Here is a 9,508-nt window from a genome sequence, read left to right as displayed (position 1 = left end):
GGCCACAGATGCAGATACACTCCCATGCCTTGTGAAAGAATTCCAGGACCACTTTTTTAGGTAAAGCAACTTGACATTCCCCTAAAGAACACATTTTCAGAAGGCTGTAAAACCTCATTAGAGTTTAATGAAATTTCATTGTTCTAAACCAAGGATTATTGTTATATGGTTTTCCATGTTTTGTGGAAAACACTACATGGACTACCATAAATATCTTTTACTGAGTAATGTGGGCCATCAAAAGACTAACCTGCTAAGATGCCTCTTTCACTGCATGTCAGCACACTTAGGAAAACTGCTAAAATCCACTTTGTTCCTGGCAAAAGATTTTCTCTTTGGCACAATGCAGAAGAGATGGGTAGTCACCCAGGCTCTGGATGGCACTTTTAGGGCTAGAAGGCACTAGAAGGCTGTTAGAAGTGAGAAAGGTTCTACTGTAACCAGAAAGCTGATTCCAGGTGTTGGTTTGGTGCTTTGCCTGTTGTGTTTATTCCTGCAGTGAAGTCAGCATCCAGGTGTATGGAAGATCACAGACACTGTACTGCCTGCTTTGGAAGCACACTCCATGGTCAGCAAAGGACATCTCAAACCTGGGTAAACATTCTCTTTGGAATGATGTCCAGTTTAATGTAGACCTTGAATTAAATAAGCTCTCAAGATAAGTCATCACAACTCTAGTTGCATGTGTTGTGACCTCAGTATTCCCTGGTTTCCATTTTACTGGAATTGTCAGAGGTTTGTATCTGGAATGTTAGCATGAATATTCATTGCCTTTTTTTTTTCTTCTCCCTAACTAATAATGTGTTCCACAGCAAGAGCTTATAATAGGGCATGATAACCAGAGAGCTTCATATTGAGAATAAATGAATTATCCATACAGAAAGGCATTCTGCCTAGCCATATATAGACCTTATGTTTGCTGTTTTGTGGTTTTGGTGTTAAATCTTATTTGTGGACTTGAAGGGACTTTTCTTTTTTATATGTCTTTAGGTTTGTGCTATTTAAGCCCTGAGTGATTGCTCCTAACTGACTCTCTCCCTTCCCCCTCCTTTTTCCTTTATACAACAAAAACAAGGTCTTTGCATTAAGAATAAGATTGACCACAGGCTATTTTAACATGCCTCAGCAGCCACTGTCTCTCCCCTTCACTTCCTGTCACGTATCCATTTCTACTCATGTGAATCAATCATACCTCTCATTTATAAAATATGGCATCAATATATACAGAATTAATATAATAATTATAGGAAATATTATTGAAATGTCTAAAGAAAAATAATTCTTAAAAATCAAATGTTCAGTCCAGTTAAAGCATTGTGCATGCTCCTTGGAGAGGGTCTTCAGTACTATGTATCTCATGGGTGTCATTGGATGTAATTGTTGCCATGCTAAATATTCATGTATGAATAGTCTGGAATAAATTCTCTTGTAAATTGACAGAGGGCAAGTTAGAACTGTCCTTGAGTCTCTCATCTGCATCCTCATTTTTGAAAAACTGTCTCGTTTGCATGTGTGTGTGTGTACTTGGTTAAATTAAACAGGGAAAGCTGCTTTCTTTCTGAAACACTCTGCTGCTTCTATCACCTGTTACTAGCACTGGTTATTTATATCACCTCACTTTTGTGGGGTAGAAACTGGTATAAAACAATTTATGACTGGCAATAGTTCTTTGAGTTGTTGTGCTTGCTGGCCCCACCTGAGAGCAGAGTGGGCTCTGCCAGGAGGACTGTGAACACACACAGCAAGGCAACCTCTGTGGTGTGGCACTCAGCACCTGAGCCAGAGAGAGAACGTGGCCAGGCTCACACAGGAAGGTTACAGGAGACTGAAACTGAACCCATATCTCCTACCCAGGGGTTTCATCACAAGTCATCCAGTCCTCTTTCCATCTAATAATCCGGCACAAATATTTTGAATACGAATTTTGATAGTCATGGCAGAGTATTATCCTTTCTGGTGTCCAACCCTTTCAACCAGGTGTTGGCAGTCTTTGCCTATGGGTTATGGGCTCTGAATCCATATCTTTCCCTGTTTTGGTGCCATATAATCTGGAACTCTCGTCACTTCATCTTCGTTTTTTTCTTTCTCCTGAATACTTGCATAATTACGTTTGGTTTGGATTTTTTGCTTCTGTATGCGTATTGTTAGCTTTGATATTTTATTAAATGGACAGAAAAAAGTGAGTGTTCTCACTCCTCTGTGTGCGGAATATGACACAATTAAGGCTTCTTCATTTCAATCTCTCCCAGGTCTCATTACTTGCCCACAGTTCTTCCTCAGATTTGAACTGCTCTGAGCACCTCAGCTCCCTCCTCTGGCCCCTGCTCCCTGTGTCTGCATGCACAGGGTCACTGCTAGATGTCTTTGTTGGGGCAAGGTGGCTCCTGGTGACTTCCCTGGGTGCAAGGACCTGTGTTGGGCTGCCTGATCCTAATCCTTTCTGTGTCAGTTTGGTGTTTTTAGGATTGCATCTGTGGTGGTTGGGCTCTGGCTGCAGACCAGCTTTACCACTCTGCTCCTCAACTGGAGAAAATTTCATGAGTGGTTCATGGGCTGAGATAAAGACAGGGAAGAATCACTCAGTGATTACCACCACAGACAAAACAGACTTGACTTAATTGAATTTATTACCAATCAAGTCAGAGCAGGATAATGAGAAGTAAAATGGTTATTAAAACTCCTTTCCCCTTGCCTTCCTTCCTCCTTCTCAGAGTTAACTTTATTCCCAATTCTCTACCTTCTCCCCTCTCAGTTGTGCAGGGGAATAGAGGTTATGGACAGTTCATCACATGTTTTTTCTGCAGCTGCTTCCTCCTCAGGAGTCTTTCCCTGCTCCAGAGTGGGGTCTCTCACACAGGAGACAGTCCTATCCACAGGCTACAGTTCTGCAGGAACTGCTACAGCACGTTCTCTTTTTCCCCCTCTGTGCAGTCCTTCAGGCACAGGCTGCTCCAGCATGGCTTTCCCTTGGGGTCACAGCCTTCTTTTGAACATTCACCTGCTCTGGAGTGGGGCTCCTCCAGGGGCTGTGGGTGGATCTCTGTGGACTGCCCTCCAGGAGTGCAGGTATCCATGTGGACCTTCATGAGCTGCAGGTCCCACTCCTTCTTCACTGACCTGAGTGCCTGCAGAGCTGTTCCTCTCATACATTCTTACTTCTCTCTTCTCTAGTAACAATTAATTCTGTGCAATAACTTCTCTTTTTTTCTCCCCTTCCTAAATATGTTCTCACAGAGCTTCACAATGCCTCGAATCACTCCCAGCAGCAGTCAAACACAATCCTCTGCACACATTGAATTATTGGTGCCTTTTTAGCCAAAACAAACACGTGCTTGTGCTGCTGCAGAGAACCACAATCAAACAATCCCCAATATTTATCTTCCTGTCCAGTGGACAAGCTGGTTTAAGGGCAGGACCTCTACCAGCCAAGGAACTGGTAGAGACCTTTTGTGGTGGCAGAGTGGCATTTTGCAGACCCAGTACTGAAACCAAAGGGTTTCTGTGCAAGTGGTTTCTGTGCCATGTGGTTTGGCTGGCATCCATGAGAAGGAAGATAGAAAATAATAGTGTGCTCTTCTTATACGTGTGTGTTTGGACAGGTCATAGTTTAGCTTGAAAATTTGAACCAGGCAAAAAGTACTTAATCAAATTCATAATCACAGTTGTGCAGCAAGTCCATGGTATCTCAAGGGATATGGCTGTAAACTTTTGAAAGTGAACTTCCAGGCCATTTGGAGGGGTGACAAGCTCCTCATCATGAGCTGGCAGGAGAATCAGCAGTGCTGCAGGATACCCAGGCTAGCAGTGGGCAGCTGGAGCTGGATGTAGCACATGCTGATTGCCCTGTCAGGAGAGAGAAATCACCTCTTCTTTTCAGTCCCTCCTGTTGCCCAGTGATGGTTTGTACTGACAGGAACTTGCTTTGTTGGTGAGGGAAATGGCTTCTGCTGCTGCTGAGGTGAAATCCTGCATGGGGCTGAGCCTGGGGCACACAGGCAGACCTTGTGCCCATGGGGCTCCATCCTCAGAAATGAAGGTGGCATGCCAGACAACCACATATTAGGTCTAAAATTCTGAAAACTAAAATTCTGAAAAACTTCCCTCTGGTCCCAAAGACAAAGAACAAAATGGTGCTGCATTTCTCAGGGTGGGGTGAGGGCTGTGTCCTGACAGTGGGACTGGCAAGGCTTTTGGGGCCAGGAGCAAAGGGACTGGCAGACAATGCAGGACTGGTGCTGGCCAGAACTTGCAGTTAGCAGCACAAACACACTTGGCTCTGGAGGTGAGGTGGTAAGATATATTTTTTTAATTATTGAGCTGTGTACACATTATGAAACCATTATAGAACCAAAGTATATAAAATTCCAAATTGCAAATACCAGCTTATACGAAGGGGTAATAAAATAAATAATGCATTAACTAGCTCCAGTACTCTGAATTCATAGACAGTAATGGAACCATATACATCAGATGCCATAAAAATGCATACATTAAACAGGGTGCACAGTGGTAACTGAGGGTTCATCTTGATGCTTCCTGACTGCATGAGAGTCTATTAGTGCTGGGGGATGGGAACTCTATTTGCTACTTAAGCAATTATTGATTGAGAGAGGGAAATACAAACCTCACAGACCAGGCTGGTAGGAAAAAGGGTGAGAACTTAGCTTGCCATAACACATTAACACTGTAAACAAAGTGGACTTTGAAGGTTATTGTAGTATCACTCTGTGCTGTAGTGCAGAATCTTGGCGTGGGACACCAACAGAGAGGACTGCACTGTGTGTGCACAGGTGGAACACCAGCACACCCTGCGTGTGCAAGAAGGAGGTGTCCTCATCAATGGGCATTCTGCAGATTTTGACAGGGGGAAAATTTTGCTCTAGAAGTAAACATCCTCTAATTCAGGAAAAAAATATGGGACAAGATCCCTCTCTGGCTTGTGTACAGCATGGCAGCACTGGTGTAGCTCAGGTCAGAGAGGACTGAGTGGTACCTTTGCATGTGCCAGAATTAGGTCTGGCTGGGTTTAGCCTGGAGTGTTCTTCTCCCATGGCTGTGGATGTGTTCATTCATGTCACTGCATTACAACAGATTTTCCTGGAACCTGCAGGATGCAGGGAACATTTAAGTTTCTGCATCTACAAAGGAGAACAGAACATTGGCTAAGGACATAAGATCCAGCTCCACCTCACTTCAGGCAAGAATCCTTTCCACTCCCTCTTGTTCTGTCTCCTGAAGCCCCTTCATTTTTATTTCTGTGCATATGATGTTGTGACCCCGAGAAATAGCAGTGTGCAGTGTTCTGCTGCAGAACAGAGCAAAGAACTATTGCTCTTTGAATAGTCCCTCAGTGGGGGAGTTTGGCATGCTAGGGGCTATACATCAAATGGCTTACAGGAGTGGCCTACTTGGAAATTCTGGGAAATCTTATGAATGGAAAGAAACTAAAGAAAATAAAAATCAGACTGTCTACAAGGGTAAAAAAGCATGTGTATATATGCTTGTATATAATATTACTATGCTAGCCACCTGATAACTTCAAATTAAATCAGATAAAAGTAAAGCTTGTTCCTTGGCAAGGTTCTATTACTTCTTTCCCTCCAATAGGCAGAGAGATTCACTGTTTTCACTGGGTTTAGGAAGCATTCTAAAGCAGGATTTTTTTATCTGTTTGACTTGAGTGATATGAATGTCATTATCCACTTGCTGGCACTGAAAATTCATTGTGGGACTCTATTAACTCTCCTTTTATTTAAAAAAATTCTAATATATTGAGAAAGGAAAAGGGAATTGGAAAGAGAAGTGGAAGGGGAAGAGAGGTTTAGAGACTTCCCTATACTATGTCTGCTTTCTCTTTGTCAAGTTTTTCATCTGATGTAAGTAAACATTATTCCATTGATTTTACTGACTTCTAGTAAGATAAAGATAGAGCACTGTAATCATATAATGCCATATGAGGCACAGCTTACATCCTCATGTCTGTTCTGTCTACAGACAAAATCCATGTTTGATTCTTGAACACCACGAACTGAACCTGCAGTTCTGTCCCTTGCTCTCTTTCTGGGTCAGGCTCTGATCTCTGTCTCCCCAATACACAGCTGACAGGTTTATATTGGTGTGGAAACTGGGCTCTGTTTACTGTGATGGAGCAGAGACCAGGGCTCCTAGCTCCCTCTTCTTCACTTGCACAAACCCAAATGATCCATACAGGAATCCATTACATCTTAATAATTAATTTAATGGGAGGAATTAAAAATTAGGAACAATTTGTTTTGAAATATATGTATACTGAGCAGATGCCATGCCATCTCAGGTACACTGAGTTGACATGCATTCTGTTTAAAAATGCTGCATGATTTCAACTATCAGAAGGGTTTGGAAAGTGTTATACCCTTGACAATGACCTGTATTACAATTAAAGCTCATGATTATTTACCCAAGAAGACAACAAGATTTGCTATGTAATTTGAGAAGCATTTATAATATTGCTACCCTACTACTACATGTTGTAAGCTGATTATAAATAAAGTTCAGCAGAATCGCTTCCATCAGAAAATCAGAATTCACAGTCAAATAAAGTGTACAACCCTGATGTGTAGATGCTTCTAACTGCTACTGTACATAAATCAGATTCTGCTTAGCAACTGCTGCATATCATGTTTATTAAACACCTTCTGCTTATTACAGCAGAGGGTACTAAAAATTCTTCATGAAAATTTCTCAAATATCTTTTCACATCTTGGATATTTTTTAAAGGTCTCATTGCAGTGAACAGAATCCTTCTGCGGAAATGGTACTTGGGGGCTCTCAACATGTGCTTCCTGTTCCAGTCAGTCACATGGAAAATGTTCTCAGTTTACAAACCAGACAAATTGTTTTGTGTTGTTGCTTTAGTCCTAAGGCTCAACCCAGCATAAGGAGAATCAGGCTTCCTACTTTCAATATCATTGAGCATTTTGTTAAAAGTAATGCTCTTTATGAGTTCTGGGAAGTATTTGAAAAAAGGCTGTTCCATAAGGAGGTAAATTTGCCTCTGTGCCCCAGAAGCATGCTGGAGCAAGTGACAACTCAACAAAGAAAACAACCCTTTATTCATCAGTGATTCTTTGGCACAAGCCTCTGCTATGAAATAATTTCTCAGGGCTATTCCACCATTTCATAAATGAAATATGTTCATCACAATGCCCCACATTTACACACCACAACGGGCCTTTTAAGCTAGTCACTGATGCTACAGGGGTCTGATAGATTGAGAATAGTCAGCTGCATACTCTGACAGCCATTACTGTCACAGTGTATTCTAAAATGCCAGGCTCCATTTATATCTCACAAAAGTAAAACAGCACTAGAAATATCAGCTTTGAAATAACTTTCAGTCCACCTCTTGCAGTTCCTTCTCTGCTCTGCTCTTGTCTCAAGCTTTTCTTGACTGTTGCGTGTTTGTCACTTCTTGATCTCTCTCTTCCAGTTGTAGTACAAATGTCAGTTCTCAGACATTTGTACTACACTGCTCCATCTCTGCAACTTCTGCCAAGCTGGCCACAAAGTGTTGCTAACCTGTTTATGCAGCTACTGGGGTGGAAGAACTGTGCAGGGTTAACCAACAACTTCTTTTCAGGTCTAGTCTTCCTGTCAAAGGCATTACAGTGTTCAGGCTGTAGACCTGCTTTTTTCCTAACAAGAAAGGTTATTTCTCAAGCCACGTATATATATTTTTTGTGTGACATTATACAAGTAATAGTATTCTTTTGTACTTGTACAACAATTATGGGAACAAAGACCAGACCCTCCATGCAGGGTGTCTGGCCAAATGCTTCTGTGGACTCCTGTGATTACAGCTGTGAACTATTCCTGGCATATATATATATATATATATATGTACATACACTATACTGCATTCTTTGCTGCAGTGCCTTGGCTCATGTGCAGGACTGTGCTGATGTGAGTGCCCACAGGGCAGCAGCACTAGCACATGTGCCATACAGACATACCCAAAACATTGCCAAAAGGCTGCACCTCTTCCACCATGGATGAGGATATCACCACTGAAATGAGTCTGTCAAATCTGAAGTGGATTACTTTGATTCATTGCATGCAAAGCTAAATGAAGTAGCAGCACAGAGATTGTGGCACTGCAGAATACAGTGGCTAGGTCTTCACCAGAACATGTAGCAGGGCTCTGTACAGCCACTCTTTTCTCTAGGACTGTGGCTGGCATCAGCTCAGCTTTGGTCTGTAACTTCTCAACTGATTAATGCTCCTCTATATCATGAAGTACCTCTTGGACAGTGAGGGCCATGCACCTCTTCAGTCATACAGCCAACTGCTCCCTGGATGAATTGCGTGGGAAATGGACATAACCATTCAGGGTTATGATAAAGAACCCCTATCCCAAGACAGGACAGTCTTCCTCAGCAGAAAGTCTCACTCTGATCATTCTGCAGCATGCCTTGTGTCTTTTTTACAGATCAATTATTGCTTGATTAACTATTTAGGTAGCGAGAAACTAGGAGAAACACTGGGAGGTTTTGTGACATGGTAAATCTTAGAAGCTCTTTATCATAATTTATAAACTTTTTTTCCCTACTAATTGTGCACATTTCTTAACTGCAGAGCTCCTGTCTGCAATACAAGCAGTGAAAAATGTTACCTGGATAAGAATATATTTACATAATCATGAGCTAATTACTGTTTGTCATAAGTAAAATCAAGGAATTATTACCATGCACAACTTGTTTAGTCGTACATGGATACAGTTGAACTGCTGCCTTGTTCTACCCTAGAACTGGTTATATTTGCAAACAGTATGCAAAAAATCACTCTGCTAACAGCCAGATGCACTTTCTGTTTCAAGATGTGCTGCTCCCTCTCTTCACTCTGCTTTTTTTTGGTGGCATTCCCCCTGATTTAATCTAGTTTTCCTGTGGGTGGAATCTGGCATAAAAAATATGTAAAGAGCTTTATACCCATCTGCATCAAAGGTGCTGTATAGATACCAATTAGCAATAATGACATTCAGGCACTTCAGGTGTATTTGAAAACAGTTGGCAGGGCTTGATGCTAGAAATACAGAATAAGTATATCCTCACTAAGGTAAACTGGGATAGACCTATTAATTCCAGCTGAGCCTTACCAGTTTATCTCAGCTGAGGATCTTACCCCTAAACTCAAGTCTCTCTCCAGCAGCAACTCAGGACCCAGCCAAATGCACACTGTAGCTCCCGGTTTTAATTAAAGAAGTGGAAATTATTTTCTATTTTGGAAAGTTGTTGGGAATGATGTATGGATAACAGCTTGAGAATTCAAATTATGCCACAGATCAGCATGACCTGCAAGAAGCAAAAATGTTTTGACTACTACTCTAAGCAAAATCAGGATGGATGTCATAGATTATCCTTGCATGCACAAATCCATAGCTGCATGTTTTATGCTGTTTATAAGTAGCTTTATTAACTGAAGTTGACTGCTAAATTTTCGTGCTTGTTTGGGAAAACTTCAAAAGTAAACA

This window comes from Passer domesticus, chromosome 6, assembly GCF_036417665.1.
Source record: "Passer domesticus isolate bPasDom1 chromosome 6, bPasDom1.hap1, whole genome shotgun sequence".
Lineage (NCBI taxonomy): Eukaryota > Metazoa > Chordata > Aves > Passeriformes > Passeridae > Passer > Passer domesticus.
This window is presented reverse-complemented; position numbering follows the sequence as displayed.